Below are 15,917 nucleotides of genomic sequence, written 5' to 3'. Positions count from 1 at the left end.
TCTTGAACAAGATTTTGTAACTGAAGACCAGCCTTTCAAAATATTGGTAAAGAGTAGATACTGACATTACACCAGTGCTGATGGTCATTGGAGAGCATTTCGGGAGAGAACCAGGGTCCATGGTTTTCAGGGCTTATGAACAGTAACTTAACTTTGGATCCTTCCCCACCTCCAGTCCCAGTAATCACAATCCCTTAGCAAACATCTCATTGCTGAACCAATAGCCCTCTGCAGTTGCCTAACCTTGATTTGAAAGAACAATTTCTGCTCTGTGTTTAGTGGTGACAAAACAGCCAACGACTTGGCTAGTGACTCAACAGACATACTAGTAACTACTATTCAAATACACTAGGGCGTGGCACGTGTGCTATTGAGGATGGCTAAATGGGATAGAGAATTGAGGTCCTTGCAAATGAGCCAACACTGCAGGTGATGGAGAAGGATGGCATTTCAAGTCACTCCACCTATTTCAAGTCACTGACGATATGCAAGTCAGTGGTTTGGCCGGCACATTTTCTACACTGTTTTCCAGTTGAATTTTCAAAAAGTTTCTAAGAGAACGAACCTCACAGTCTAATATGCCAATCTGAAATGTGGCATTTTGTTTTTCAGTTGAATTTAAAGAGCATCCAATCAACAGTTATTTGGGGATTCTTGTGTTCTATGAGCTCTCTTCTCTTTCTCTCTCCATCCCACTCCTCGCCATAAAGTATCTACATCTGTTACTTTCTAGAAACCTTTTACATATTCCAGTCATTTTTGTTAGGCTTTTGTGTTTCTTCATTGCCACAGTCTCCCCCTTCTTTCAGCCACAACCCCAGGCACTTCCTACTGGAGAACGACACCAAACAACATGTCAAGAGCCTTTCAAAATTGCTGCCAGATTTCAGTGACATTCTTAAAGCATATGGAGTACTGATGTGCTGAAAGCAAGGCAGAGAGCTACCTGATGCTTACTGCGTCAGGAAGTTCCAGTCTGGTGGAGTCTTCTGGTTCAGATTTGCAACGTAAACAGGACTTAAACTGGGTTCAACAAAGCATCTAAGTAAAAGTTAGCGAAAATGCCTTTTTTAATCAGTTGTTCCCAGCCTTCAAACTCTGTCAATAAAGAAGGAAATAGTAAGATAAAGCAAAAATTGAAATTACCCCTAAGAGATCCTCATCAGTAGTATAATTTAGCTATAACTTAAATATTGTATATCAAGACAACCTCACGTGAGAGTGGAATGCTTGCTATTCTTTGTCCCAGGAGGCTAAACTCTTACAGAATATGCAGCGCAAGCTGAAATACCTAAGAAGTAGGAAATTCAGTAAATGTCCATTCAGAGAGTATTCAGTGAAATAATCCTGTGCTTTAGTGGGATACCTTTTAATTTGTTAAGGAATTAGTATTTGTTTAACAAATGCTATACAGTGTTTATAATACAATACACAGTATTTATATATTATATATATATAGATTCATGAATATTTTATATATGTATATCTAACACTTAAACAGTTCTTATTTTATTAGAAAATTGCTAAGTCTCATCAGTCATGTCCAACTCTTTGCAACCCCATGGACTGTAGCCCTCCAGGATCCTCTGTCCATGGGATTTCCCAGGCAAGAATACTGGAGTGGGTTGCCATGCCCTCCTCCAGGGGATCTTCCTGTCCCAGGATCAAACCCACATCCCTGCATTGGTAGGTGGATTCTTTACCACTCAGACACCAGACAAGCCTGGTTATAAAATTAAATACCACCACCATTATTCATTGTTGTTAAAATAGTAAAGGAAGTAGAAAAAATAGGGAGGGATTGGTTAATATATAAAAATACATACTTAAAAATATGGACTTGTTGGGATTCCCTGGTAGCTCAGATGGTAAAGTGTCTGCCTGCAACGCAGAAGACCCAGGTTCAATCCCTGGGTCGGGAAGATCCCCTGGAGAAGGAAATGGCAACCCACTTCAGTACTCTTGCCTGGAAAATCCTATGGACAGAGGAGCCTGGTAGGCTATCGTCCATGGGGTCACAAAGAGTCGGACATGACTGAGCGACTTCACTTCTGATTTCTAGAACTATGAATTAGCCGGTAGTTGGTATCTGTGAATTCCTTTTCCAAGCAGTTTCTCTTTCTTTAGCTAGAGCACACAAAGCCTAGAAACTCAAATAAGGACATTTTGATCATCAAATGCAATGTGAACCTACTTTATATTCCATTGTTTTGGATTTTACAGCCTTCAAACACATTCCATACATTGCTCTTACATATCCAGCTTAAATTGTCGAGATTTTGTAATTATTTTGTGTGTGTTTCCCTGGCAATATCTCTGATTGTGGTTATCAAGCTGAAGTCAAAAAAACAGACTGATTATGAACCTTGAGGAGGATGGGCTTGCTTTTGCAAGAAACTGATTCATATAGAGCCTCTTAATGAAGGTGAAAGAGAAGAGTGAAAAAGTTGGCTTAAAACTCAACATTCAGTGCTCGCTTCGGCAGCACATATACTAAAATTGGAACGATACAGAGAAGATTAGCATGGCCCCTGCGCAAGGATGACACGCAAATTCGTGAAGCGTTCCATATTTTTGAAAATGAGTATACTACCCAAAGCAATTTACAAATTCAATGCAATCCCTATCAAGCTACCAGCCACATTTTTCACAGAACTAGAACAAATAATTTCAAGATTTGTATGGAAATACAAAAAACCTCGAATAGCCAAAGCAATCTTGAGAAAGAAGAATGGAACTGGAGGAATCAACTTGCCTGACTTCAGGCTCTACTACAAAGCCACAGTCATCAAGACAGTATGGTACTGGCACAAAGACAGACATATAGATCAATGGAACAAAATAGAAAGCCCAGAGATAAATCCACACACATATGGACACCTTATCTTTGACAAAGGAGGCAAGAATATACAATGGAGTAAAGACAATCTGTTTAACAAGTGGTGCTGGGAAAACTGGTCAACCACTTGTAAAAGAATGAAACTAGATCACTTTCTAACACCGCACACAAAAATAAACTCAAAATGGATTAAAGATCTAAATGTAAGATCAGAAACTATAAAACTCCTAGAGGAGAACATAGGCAAAACACTCTCAGACATAAATCACAGCAGGATCCTCTATGATCCACCTCCCAGAATTCTGGAAATAAAAGCAAAAATAAACAAATGGGATCTAATTAAAATTAAAAGCTTCTGCACAACAAAGGAAACTATAAGCAAGGTGAAAAGACAGCCTTCTGAATGGGAGAAAATAATAGCAAATAAAGCAACTGACAAACAACTAATCTCAAAAATATACAAGCAACTTATGCAGCTCAATTCCAGAAAAATAAACGACCCAATCAAAAAATGGGCCAAAGAACTAAATAGACATTTCTCCAAAGAAGACATACGGATGGCTAACAAACACATGAAAAGATGCTCAACATCACTCATTATTAGAGAAATGCAAATCAAAACCACAATGAGGTACCACTTCACACCAGTCAGAATGGCTGCGATCCAAAAATCTGCAAGCAATAAATGCTGGAGAGGGTGTGGAGAAAAGGGAACCCTCCTACACTGTTGGTGGGAATGCAAACTAGTACAGCCACTATGGAGAACGGTGTGGAGATTCCTTAAAAAATTGCAAATAGAACTACCTTATGACCCAGCAATCCCACTGCTGGGCATACACACCGAGGAAACCAGAATTGAAAGAGACACATGTACCCCAATGTTCATTGCAGCACTGTTTATAATAGCCAGGACATGGAAACAACCTAGATGTCCATCAGCAGATGAATGGATAAGAAAGCTGTGGTACATATACACAATGGAGTATTACTCAGCCGTTAAAAAGAATTCATTTGAATCAGTTCTGATGAGATGGATGAAACTGGAGCCAATTATACAGAGTGAAGTAAGCCAGAAAGAAAAACACCAATACAGTATACTAACACATATATATGGAATTTAGGAAGATGGCAATGACGACCCTGTATGCAAGACAGGGAAAGAGACACAGATGTGTATAACGGACTTTTGGACTCAGAGGGAGAGGGAGAGGGTGGGATGATTTGGGAGAATGACATTCTAACATGTATACTATCATGTGAATTGAATCACCAGTCTATGTCTGACGCAGGATGCAGCATGCTTGGGGCTGGTGCATGGGGATGACCCAGAAAGTTGTTATGGGGAGGGAGGTGGGAGGGGGGTTCATGTTTGGGAATGCATGTAAGAATTAAAGATTTTAAAATTTAAAAAATAAAAAACTAAAATTTAAAAAAAAAAAAAAAAAAAAAACTCAACATTCAAAAAACTGAAATCATGGCATCCAGTCCCATCACTTCATGACAAAATGAAGGGGAAAAATGGAAACAGTGACAGACTTTCTTTGGGCTCCAAAATCACTGCAGATGGTGACTGTGGCCATGAAATTAAAGGATGCTTGCTCCTGGAAGAAAAGCAATGACAAACCTAGACGACATAAAAAGCAGAGACATTACTTTGCTGACAAAGATCCATATAGTCAAAGCTGTGGTTTTTCCAGTAGTCACATTTGGATGTGAGAGTTGGACCATAAAGAAGACTGAGCACCAAAGAATTGATGCTTTTGAACTGTGATGTTGGAGAATACTCTTGAGAGTCCCTTGGACTGCAAGAAAATCAAACCAATCAATCCTAAGAGAAATCAATATTGAGTATGCACTGATGCTGAAGCTGAAGCTCCTGATGCAAAGAGCCAACTCACTGGAAAAGACCTTGATACTGGAAAAGATTGAAGGTAAGAGGAGAAGAGGATGACAGAGAACAAGATGGTTGGAGGGCATCACCAACTCAATGGACATGAATTTGAGCAAACTCTGGAAGATGGTGAAGGACAGGGTAGGCTGGCGTGCTGCAGTCCATGAGGTTGCAAATAGTCGGACACGAGTGAGCAACTGAACAAGGACAACAATAAGGTCTTTAGAATTTCCCCAGTGGCTCAGTGATAAAGAATCCACTTGCCAATGCAGGAGACCTGGATTTGGTCTGTGGCCTGGGAAGATCCCCTGGAGAAGGAAAGGGTAACCCATTCTAGTGTTCTTGCCTGGGAAATCCCATGGACAGAGGAGCCTAGGGAACTATTGGCTATGGAATCATAGAGTTGTACATGACTTAATGACCAAACAACAACAACATATGGTCTTTACCTCCAAAAAGAGGTGAACTCCTCTGTCCATGGAGTTCCCCCAGCAAGAATACTAGAGTGGGTTGCCATTCCCTCCTCCAGGGGATTTTCCCAATCCAGGGATAGAACCCAGTCTTCTGAATTGTGGGTGATTTTTTAACCATCTGAACCACCAGTTAAGCTCAGTGAAATTCAGAGGTTCAAGATTTTCAGAATTTTCTGAGTCTAGCCAGATGGACTTCCCTCCCCTCCCTAATCAATATTGTCAGCTCTACATAGAAGACCTGGGAGGACACACTCAACTTGCTCTGTGATTCTGCTAACAGAGGCAATTAAGATTTGTGGCTTGTTTACCTATTTCTATCCCCCAGTTAAAGGACTTAAAACCTTTAGTTTTACCAAAATTTCAGTTTGGGCAACTTGCAAATTTCTAAGAAAATAACTAATTCTCAGGTTTTCAAACTTAATGTTGTAATGATGAATCTTCAAATTAATTTCAGAATATTTACAGAATCTATCAGACCCTTTTTCATTGCTGATGAAGACTGCTGGTGATGTTTTCCCTCTATCTGGATCAGCCATGCCAACTGTTTAATAATTTTTAGTATTTTCAAAGTCTTTCTTATTCACTCTGTTGGAAAGTGGTCTCTATTTCATTAATGTTTACTTTAATTTTATTATCTATTTCCTTCTTTTAAGTTGTAGTGTATATCTGACTACTTGAAATAAATACTTTATTATCAGCTTTGTTCTTTTCTAATATATGCATTCAAAAATAACTTTGTATATATTGTAATAGCATCACAAAATTGATACGAAATATTTCTTATAATTCCAATTTTTATTTTTATTTCTTATTTAATGAATGAGTATTACCTAATTTCTAGAACTTTGAGAGTTTTAAATAAAATAGCTGGTTGTCACTGATGTCTTGTTTAAGTAAACTGATCACAGCTTACATAGTTTATTTCCTCTGGCATTTGCTCTTTTATGGACTTAGCATATGATCAATTTTAATAAATGGTGCAGTGATATATGCTATGTGTTTCTTGTAATGTTATTTTTAAATATAGTCAGTTAGGTTACATTTGTTGATACAGTTCAGTTCAGTTCAGTTGCTCAGTCGAGTCCGACTCTTTGCGACCCCATGAATCACAGCATGCCAGGCTTCCCTGTCCATCACCAACTCCTGGAGTTCACTCAAACTCATGTCCATCGAGTTGGTGATGCCATCCAGCCATCTCATCGTCTGTCGTCCCCTTCTCCTCCTGCCCCCAATCCCTCCCAGCATCAGAGTCTTTTGCAATGAGTCAACTCTTCTCATGTGGTGGCCAAAGTATTGGAGTTTCAGCTTTAGCATCAGTCTTTCCAGTGAACACCCAGGAATGACTTCCTTTGTAATGGACTGGTTGGATTTCCTTCAGTCCAAGGGACTCTCAAGAGTCTTCTCCAACACCACAGTTCAAAAGCATCAATTCTTTGGCACTCAGCTTTCTTCACAGTCCAACTCTCATATCTGTACATGACCACTGAAAAAACCATAGCCTTGACTAGACGGACCTTTGTCGGCAAAGTGATGTTTCTGCTTTTGAATATGTTATCTAGGTTGGTCATAACTTTCCTTCCAAGGAGTAAGCATCTTTTAATTTCATGGCTACAATCACCTTCTGCAGTGATTTTGGATCCCCCCAAAATAAAGTCTGACCCTGTTTCCACTGTTTCCCATCTATTTGCCATGAAGTGATGGGACCAGATGCCATGATCTTCGTTTTCTGAATGTTGAGCTTTAAGCCAAATTTTTCACTCTCCTCTTTCACTCTCATCAAGAGGCTTTTTAGTTCCTCTTCACTTTCTGCCATAAGGGTGGTATCATCTGGATATCTGAGGTTATTGATACTTCTCCCAGCAATCTTGATTCCAGCTTGTGCTTCTTCCAGCCCAGCGTTTCTCATGATGTACTCTGTATATAAGTTAAATAAGCAGACAATGCTCAAATTTCTGCTTAATACTTTTTCATCTGCTTTTTTGTTGCATCTGCTGCTGCTAAGTCACTTCAGTCGTGTCCAACTCTATATGACCCCATAGACGGCAGCCCACCAGGCTCCCCCGTCCCTGGGATTCTCCAGACAACAACACTGCAGTGGGTTGCCATTTCCTTCTCCAGTGCATGAAAGTGAAAAGTGAAAGTGAAGTCTCTCAGTCATGCCGACTCTTCGCGACCCCATGGACTGCAGCCCACCAGGCTCCTCTGTTCATGGGATTTTCCACGCAAGAGTACTAGAGTGGGGTGCCATTGCCTTCTCCTATTTGTTGCATCACTGGGACAGATTTGCTAAAATAACCCATCATGTGGTTTTTGTCTATACTTTTACTCTGGCAATTTTCACTTTCAATACTTTGATGATATGTGTTTAATTATATATAACTTTAGAATAGGTTCATCTTGTGTATTGAAACTTGAATTGTTATTGTTAATTGTTATCAAGCATATCATTTTATCCTTTATGATTATGTCTTAAAATATATTTGTTGGAAATTAGTATATCTATGCAAGCTCTCTCTCCATGGATGAATCATCAAATTTTCTTTATGTGAAAATAGTTTGAAAATTTAAAATGTTTTCACTTTGAAAGATATTTTCCTGGCTATATAATTCATCTCATAAGTTTTGGAAAATTCTTGAGCACTCAGTCTTTCCCAATTGCTTGTTTCTTTCTCTGCTTCCTCTTCAAGTGGGATTGCAACTGTGTTTCCCACATGTTCAGGTCATGTCTGTGTTTTCTGTCATTTTTTTTCTTGTGTGATTTTGTCTGAATTTTCATTGTATCTATCTTCTTGTTTATCATCTAGACTCTGTTATTTTTAGAGCTCTATCAAGCTAATATTTAATCATCATTAGATTCATACCATTGTAAATTTATTTACATTCTATTCATGTACACACTTAGATCCTTGACACGACCTGCATGTATGAGCTCTCAGTTCTGTAGGCTGAAACTCCAGGTGGTTTTGATTGGATTCTCTGTTTAGGGTCTCATTGGGTCAAAATCAAGGTGTTGGCACTGAGCTCTCATCCGCAGGCTCTGGAGAAGAATCTGATTCCAAATTCATTCAGGTTTTGAGTTCAGCTGCTTGCAGTTGGAGGACAGAGGTCCCGGTTTCCTTTCTGGCCAGCAGATGGGGGCTTTCAGAGCCTAAGTCACCCATATTCTTTGATATGTGGCTCCTTCCAAGTTCAGAGCCAGGAACAGTAACTTAAATTCTGAATGTTACAATTTGAACGTCTGTCTTCCTCTTCTACTACTGACAAAGAAAATTGTTTTTAAACTGTCCATGTGGTTAGACTAGTCCCACCTGGATAATCTTCTTATTGTGACATCAGCTAATTAGTAATTTAATTACATCCCTTTGCCATGTAACCTAACATCACTGCAGGAATAATGAGAGATGGAAAACGCCATGGAGCCCTCTAGAATTCTGTCTACCACAGTTCATTGCAGATACAGAATTTCCATTTGAATTTTCCCTAAATTCGCCATTTTTTGTTTTGTTTCTTAAACATATTGATTCATCATAGTCATTTAGAGAGTGAGGCTGATGACCCCAAAGTGTGAATTACCTTATACATGTTTTTCTGTAGCTTCACTTTTCCCCCCATGCTTGGCTATTTTTTTCAGTGCCTTTCATTGTGTGTAAAACATTATAGATTTAGTTAGAGGCACTGGATAACTTTGTCTTCCCTCACAGAGAGTGTATTTATACTTTTTATTTTATCAGACATTATGGCTAGCAAAATTCATCTGAGATTGAGTTGATGTGACAAGGTTTAAATCTTTAAAAGGACTGCTCTCACTAGGATTTATCTAATTCCTATTTTTTTTTTTTAGGATTATGTATTATAGCCTGTGATGTTTATCAACTACTTCCTACTTGATGAAACCTGAAATTCAAACCTCATCTCCTTCTTTAGAAACTGCTCAGGGTCCTACTCCGCTTACTTAGTTGCTTGTAAGCTGTTTCCGGCTCCGTTTTTCTATCTCACATCCATAGTTTGAAAATTATTGAATGCATCAAAGAATGAAGTATTATGACATATTGGGCTCCACTTGCTTGACTGATTTTTTATCCTTTGATTTGAATGTCTTTGGGCTTCCCTGATAGTTCAGTTTATAAAGAATCTGCCTGCAATGCAAAAGACCCTGGTTCGATTCCTGGGTTGGGAAGATCCTTTGGAGAGGGATAGGCTATCCATTCCAGTATTCTTGGGCTTCCCTAGTGACTCAGCTGATAAAGAATCTGCCTGCATTGTGGGAGACCTGGATTCAATCCCTGGGTTGGGATGATCTCCTGCAGAAGGGAAAGGCTACTTACTCCAGTATTCTGGCCTGGAGAATTTCATGGACTGTATAGTCCATGGGGTTGCAAAGAGTCAGACATGACTGATGGACTTTCACTTTCACTGAGTGTGTCTTGTCTTCATTGTATTGATAGCTATCTGATGTCTCAAACAGTTAAATAAATAACTACTTAAATAAATCAAGATTATCTAGCTGATTTTAGAGATCTGACAAGTGAATATATACAATGTAATCATCACCACAAAATGAAGACATAAAACGTTTCTACCACCATGAAAGATATCTATGTGATAATCCCCAGTTGTTCCCCATATCCAACCCCAGAATCTCATTGATCAACTGGCCGTCACTATGGATCTGTTTTTACAGAATTTCACATAAATGGGATTTCACAATAAGATTTTGTTTTGTCTTTGTTTTTCTGACTACTTATTTCATTGTAACTTTTTAAAGAAATTCATTCATGTTGCTACACGTATCAGAAACGTATTTCTTTTTATTACTATTATTCCATTATATGAAAGAGTTTATGCATTTATCAAGTGACAAATATTTGTGTTGTTTCAATTTTTATATTATGAATTAAATTGCTTTAAATTCTTTTGTGCAAGGTGTTACAGACATATGCTTTACTTTACCTGGAGTGGTGGTACTGGGCCTTAACGTAAGTGTATTTTTAGCATAATAGAAATGGTCCACTGATTATCAAGTAGTTCTATTGTTTTACACTTTCAGCAGTGATGTAAGAGAATTGCAGTTGCTCTATATCCTAGTCAACATTTAGTATTGTCAGCATTTTAAATTGTAGCCATTTTAGTAAGTGTAATGACATCACATTATGTCTTTAACTTGCATTTTTCTTAAGAAAAAAGTTGTTGAGCATTTTCCCATGTTCACTGGCCATTTGTTCACATTCTTTGCAGTAATATATGTGTGAATAATTGCCACATTTAATTGAGTTTTTAGCCATGTATTAACTATTGAGTTGTTAAGTTTCTTTAAACATTCTAGATGTATATTTTGGATATAAAAATTATGTATTTTATTTTTCATATGATTAATTAATTCTATTTACATCTGGTGCAAAATCTATCCAGATAATGCTTTGCTCAGAAAATACGGTTTTATGAGCTTTGTCAAATCTGGGAATATTTTTATCAGACACAAAAATAGCTCAGGATTAACTTATACTTTTTTTTTTACCCAAGCTGCTACTCTGCAGGATAAAAAGATGAAATAAAACATCAATTACTAGTATTTTTATTTTTACAATATGTAACATAAAATAGGTAAGATAATAAAATACAAAATTTAGTCATGTAATAAAGAGGTGACTCAATGACTACAAGGCCTATTTTTTGTGTGTGCATACCATAGAGTTATATAGAAAAGATTTAGAATAAATGTAAAAAGAGTTTTTATTGACTTCATCTCAGTGATGTCATCCATGTAATTATAAAGCATAATGTTGCAGAGAAAGCATACTATGAAGGACTAAGGAAATACACTCAGCTTCTGTTGTGGTCATTTTCTTAAGCTGTATTTCCTTAGTTTTATAGACATTGAGTTGAAATAATGGTTCTGAAATATTCTCCTATATTAACTTTTTCATCAAGAAGATTGATTGAAAGGGATTCTCTTATTTCACACACCCACCAAATCTTAACTGAGAACTAGAATGTAAATTTTAACCAGGCAAGCATTTTTGTTTATTTTATTCATTTTTATATCCTGAAAGCCCAGCACAGATCCTGACATTAAAAACAAAACAAAACAAAAGGTCACTAAATATTAGTTGGGGCTTCCCTGGTGGCTCAGAGGTTAAAGCGTCTGCCTGCAATGTGGGAGACCCAGGTTTGACCCCTGAGTTGGAAAGATCCCCTGGAGAAGGAAATGGCAACCCACTCCAGTATTCTTGCCTGGAGAATCCCATGGACGGAGGAGCTTGAGCTACGGTCCACGGGTCGCAAAGAGTCAGACATGACTGAGTGAGGCACAGTAAATATTTGTTGAATGAAGGATGAGGGAACTGCCCTCATAAAATTCAGATATTAAAGATTAAATGAGAAAAATAACAAAATAAAAACTTGTATATCAGGAGGTCCTCCTGCTCTAAAAATCTGGAGACTGCTGACTTCTGGTCTAATGAATTACAGGATTTTTATGGATCTCTAGAAAATGATGTCTTTTTGGCTGGATACATATTTCTTCAAACCTAGGATGAAGAGGAAAATTTTATGCCTGTGGTCCTGCATATATATTTCCTTAGTACCAAAAAATAAAAGTACCTTTCTGGCATTTGACAAATACTATCAAAGTGAATAAATTGGGAATTAATCACATGTGGTCATTAGGGCTTGATGTTTGCTCATCTATACTGAGACTGAAATCAATCAAATGAACCAGTCTGTGTGCAAAATGTCAGCTGATTCTGGGCTTGCAAACAATAAAGCTAATAAAATTACTTGTATTGAGCCCAGATATTATTAAATTAATAAAATACATGGGGAAGGGCTTTTAAAAATCAATTTTATTTCCGTACTCATTTTTTAACCAAATAAAATTAAATTCAGGCTTTGCTCTTATGCTTTTGTTTTCCTGTTTTTCTCGCTGTGCACCTTGATACATTGATATTCTTACTGCTTGATCTATTGCAATAACCTTTTAACACGTTCGCCTGTCTTGAGAGTCTCATCCATTCAATTTAGCTCAAATGAACGACACCACCTCAGTCTCCTCTGAACAAAAACTTGCAGGGACTCCTCGTTACATAAAGAACATAGTCCAAATTCCTTTTCTTTCAAGAAATGATTCCTGCGGCTTCTGGTGGTGATGGTTTTTCGCTAAGTTGTGTCTGACTCTTTTGTGACCCCATGGACTGTGGCCCGCCAGGCTCCTCTGTCCATAGGCTTTCCCAGGCAAGAATACTGGAATGGGTTGCAATTTCCTCCTCCAGGGGATCTTCCTGATCCATCTACCTGCCTCTTAAATATATTTCAAACACAGGTGTTTCTCTCCATCACTGCTGCCAACATCTCTGTTCAGTCTTCCTCCTTTGGTTACCTGGATCATTGCAGGAGACACCTCCATAACACTGCTTACTCTCGCTGTCCTCTACTCATACCATACGGTCTGTGCTATGCTAAGTTGCTTCAGTTGTGTCTGATTCTTTGAGGCACTATGGACTGTAGCCTGCCAGACTCCTCTGGCCGTGGGATTTCCCAGACAAGAATACTGAAATGGGTTGCCATTTCCTCCTCCAGGGAATCTTCCTGACCTAGGGATCGAACTGGAGTCTCCTAAACTGCAGGCGGATTCTTTACCACTGAACCATCAGGGATTCCCTGGTGAACTTGGAGATATAAATATTTAAAGGAGGAAGTCTCAATTGTAAATGCAGCTAAGAATCCAGGAGTATAAAAAAGCTCCAGTGCCCATGTTTGTCCCTGAATAAATTAATCAGAAATCCTGGTATCAATCCTTTAAAAAAAATAAAATTCTATTTCACAGCCAGGATTGAAAATAGCCCATACGTTAAAGGACTCAGTATGTGCAAAAACATAGAAACGTTAAAGGAACTTGAGTAAATGAATTTCACACAGTACACTTTCACGTGGACAGCTGTAAAGATTAATTGAAGACCAGGAGATTAAGATAAAGTACCAAAAAGTAAGGCAATAGACGTAAGCAGGGGCAGAGTGAAAAAAAATTTTTTTTTCAATTTATATAATAATATAAATGAAAATCCACTGAAAAATTTTAAACAGGAAACGGGGACTCTGATTAAGTGAGAAAATTACTCTGCTAACTGCAAGTAGAATAAATTATCGGGCTTAGACAGAAGCTGACTGTAGTCCTCTGTGACTATGACTTGGAGACTTACCTGTTGCAGGGGATAAAGACAGAAAAGCCTGTGAGAGACGCCAGGGTTGTACTTGCAAGGAGCTGTTTCTGAGTTTAGCTGTCTTATTTTAAATCTAAATTTTAGTATCTTTGTGATGAAAAGAATTTAGTTCACAAAATACAACGAAAATTAAGAACAATACAATCTTGGAGGTTTTATACTACAAACATCCTTACTTCCATTTCCCAGCTTCAGAAACCTAAATTCTGAGGCTCTGTCTCCACCTTGTATTCATCCCATATAAGCTGTGATGACGTTGACACTAAGCAAGCACTTCCAGGTCAAAGGACACTGCTGTCATGTGATCTTAAGCAGCCTTTTTGCTCTGGGCAATCCGTTTATTAATGGAATGCTCATCCACGCTATTGGGGGGAAATTCATACAGCTGTTTCTCTCATTTCTTTTGAACCTCAACAAGAATAAGTTTCTGAGGATGAAAGTGCAAAATATAAACCCCATCTCACAAGGAGAAAAAAGGTGTGCATACCTCTATGTCCTGTACCTCAAGATATATAGATGTGTGTGTGTGTGCGTGTGTGTGTGTGCGCGCGCACGCGTGTACATGCCTACGTGGTCAGTCGTGTGCAACTCTTTGCAACCCCATGGATTATAAACCACCAGGCTCCTCTGTCCATGGGATTTTATGAGCAAGAATATAGCGTGGGTTGCCACATCCTTCTTCAAGGGATCTTCCCAATCCAGGGATCAAACCCACGTCTCCTGCGGTCTCCTACATTTCAGGCAGATTCTTCACCACTGAGGCATGGAGGAAGCCTTGTACCTCCAGGCTAAGAAGGCTTCAACATTCCTTCTTACTGCAAGCTATAGACTCAGGGGGTTCCACTAGCTGCATGAGATTGAATAGGGCCACCCCGAGCAGTGACCTTTCTTCCACCCTGTGGGAGACAAAAGCACAGGGTGCATTTAGCCTCACGAAGGCCCTTCTGTCTTGGTGCCCCAAGTGGCCAAGTTGCTCAGTGTCTCTCCTGCCAGCTCTCCACCAGCTAAGCAAGCCTCCTCCACGGGTCCCATGTAGCTGAGTGTCCTGGGTGTTTTAGTTGGGACTAATCTCTCGTTCCCATATGGGGACAGGAATATGATCAAACTTCAGCCCACTAAGAAAAGCATAAATGGGGAAGTAAAAACTTTGCAGGTGTTCTCCCTAATGGAATCAAACACTGTAGCTTGTGTATACTTTTATTTGTGAAGTGTTTTTCTCTGTCTGTATGTTTAGAATTATACTAGTGTAAAGCACTGCTGTTTAATTACTAGCAGGGCCAAAGGTTTCATTTGAATTCAAGATTATTTAAATAAAAACATAAATGAAGTGCTGTTTTCTGTCCAAACATGTAAGAACGCCTCTTCTTGCTGAGATCCAATGCTGTTACAGAAGAATTATATGTTGTTTTTTTGTGTTTGTACTGGATTTATTTCTTTAGAATCAGGACTTCTATTAAACCACTCATTATTTTAATCATGCCTAATTTTAAGATAAAGCAAAACAGTGGAACATGCTTACATATGAGTATTTCATTTATACCAATACCGATTATCTCCTATACTAGTAAGATGGCAATATTATTGTTTTCCCATTTAGTTGATAAAATCTGTGATTGTAATCATAATTATTATCATGATAAAAATGTACATTAAAGCCACCTTAGGGACTTCTCTGGCGGTCCAATGGTTAAGAATCTGAGTGTGAGTTCAACGCCTGTTTGGGGAATTAAGATCCTGCTTGCCATGAGGCATGACAAAAAAAATCAAACCAAAAAACCTTACGTTTACATATTACTTGTTACTTTTTGAAGCATACATTCATCATTAATCAGAAAATATTTAGTGAGCAGCTACTGATTTCTGAGCACTGTACTTTAGATGTCAGGGCCTGAGGTCAGTTTGGAAAAAGACTTGAAATGCCTGAAGTAGCATACCTGACTCGATGGATATGAGTTTGAGCAAACTCTAGGAGACAGCGAAGGATAGGGAAGCCTGGCGTGCTGCAGGCCATGGGGTTGCAAAGTATTGGACACGACGTAGCGACTGAACAATGACAGCAAAACCACACTGTGATATTTTATTTATCCACTTATCTATCTGTGTAAATATGTATAGCTTCTTTACCAAATGCAGAGAGACAGCTTATCAGATAATATTGTGAAAACTGTCACAACTTTCTCAGATCTCTATCTTCATTCAGAACATTTAAAAGTCCAAGAAAATAATTTATAAGCATTTTCTTTTTCAAATGTACTGTATATCTTCTTGAAGGAGGGAAAAGCAAAAAGAAAACAAAACTTCAAAATGCCCCTCAAAATACTCTCCATTTAGTAATCATTCATCCACCCTATGATGGATTAAGGAAACATTTGTGGTTGAGTCGATGAACAATGTGAAGAAAAAACAGGAGAGTTGGAAGGTACATTCAGGTAACAGGTAGTTGGGCAGGATGACTAGTTGGGGCTTTCTTTCCTTGGCTTGGTTAAGCTGACCAAATT

At 38.4% G+C, this 15,917-nt stretch overlaps 2 non-coding genes across 2 annotated transcripts; both read left to right on the top strand.

Annotated features, from left to right (window-relative positions):
* Positions 1-1,850: 1,850 nt before the first annotated feature.
* Positions 1,851-1,922, top strand: TRNAC-GCA (transfer RNA cysteine (anticodon GCA)). The gene has a single exon. It is a non-coding gene; the product is annotated as a tRNA-Cys (tRNA).
* A 547-nt stretch (positions 1,923-2,469) lies between these two features.
* On the top strand, positions 2,470-2,576 carry LOC138438366 (U6 spliceosomal RNA). The gene has a single exon (XR_011256305.1). It is a non-coding gene; the product is annotated as a U6 spliceosomal RNA (small nuclear RNA).
* Positions 2,577-15,917: the final 13,341 nt, after the last annotated feature.

The sequence above is a fragment of the Ovis canadensis genome, chromosome 3 (genome assembly GCF_042477335.2).
Source record: "Ovis canadensis isolate MfBH-ARS-UI-01 breed Bighorn chromosome 3, ARS-UI_OviCan_v2, whole genome shotgun sequence".
NCBI lineage: Eukaryota > Metazoa > Chordata > Mammalia > Artiodactyla > Bovidae > Ovis > Ovis canadensis.
Note: the sequence above shows the minus strand (reverse complement) of the source record. Positions and strands in the feature narration are given on the sequence as shown.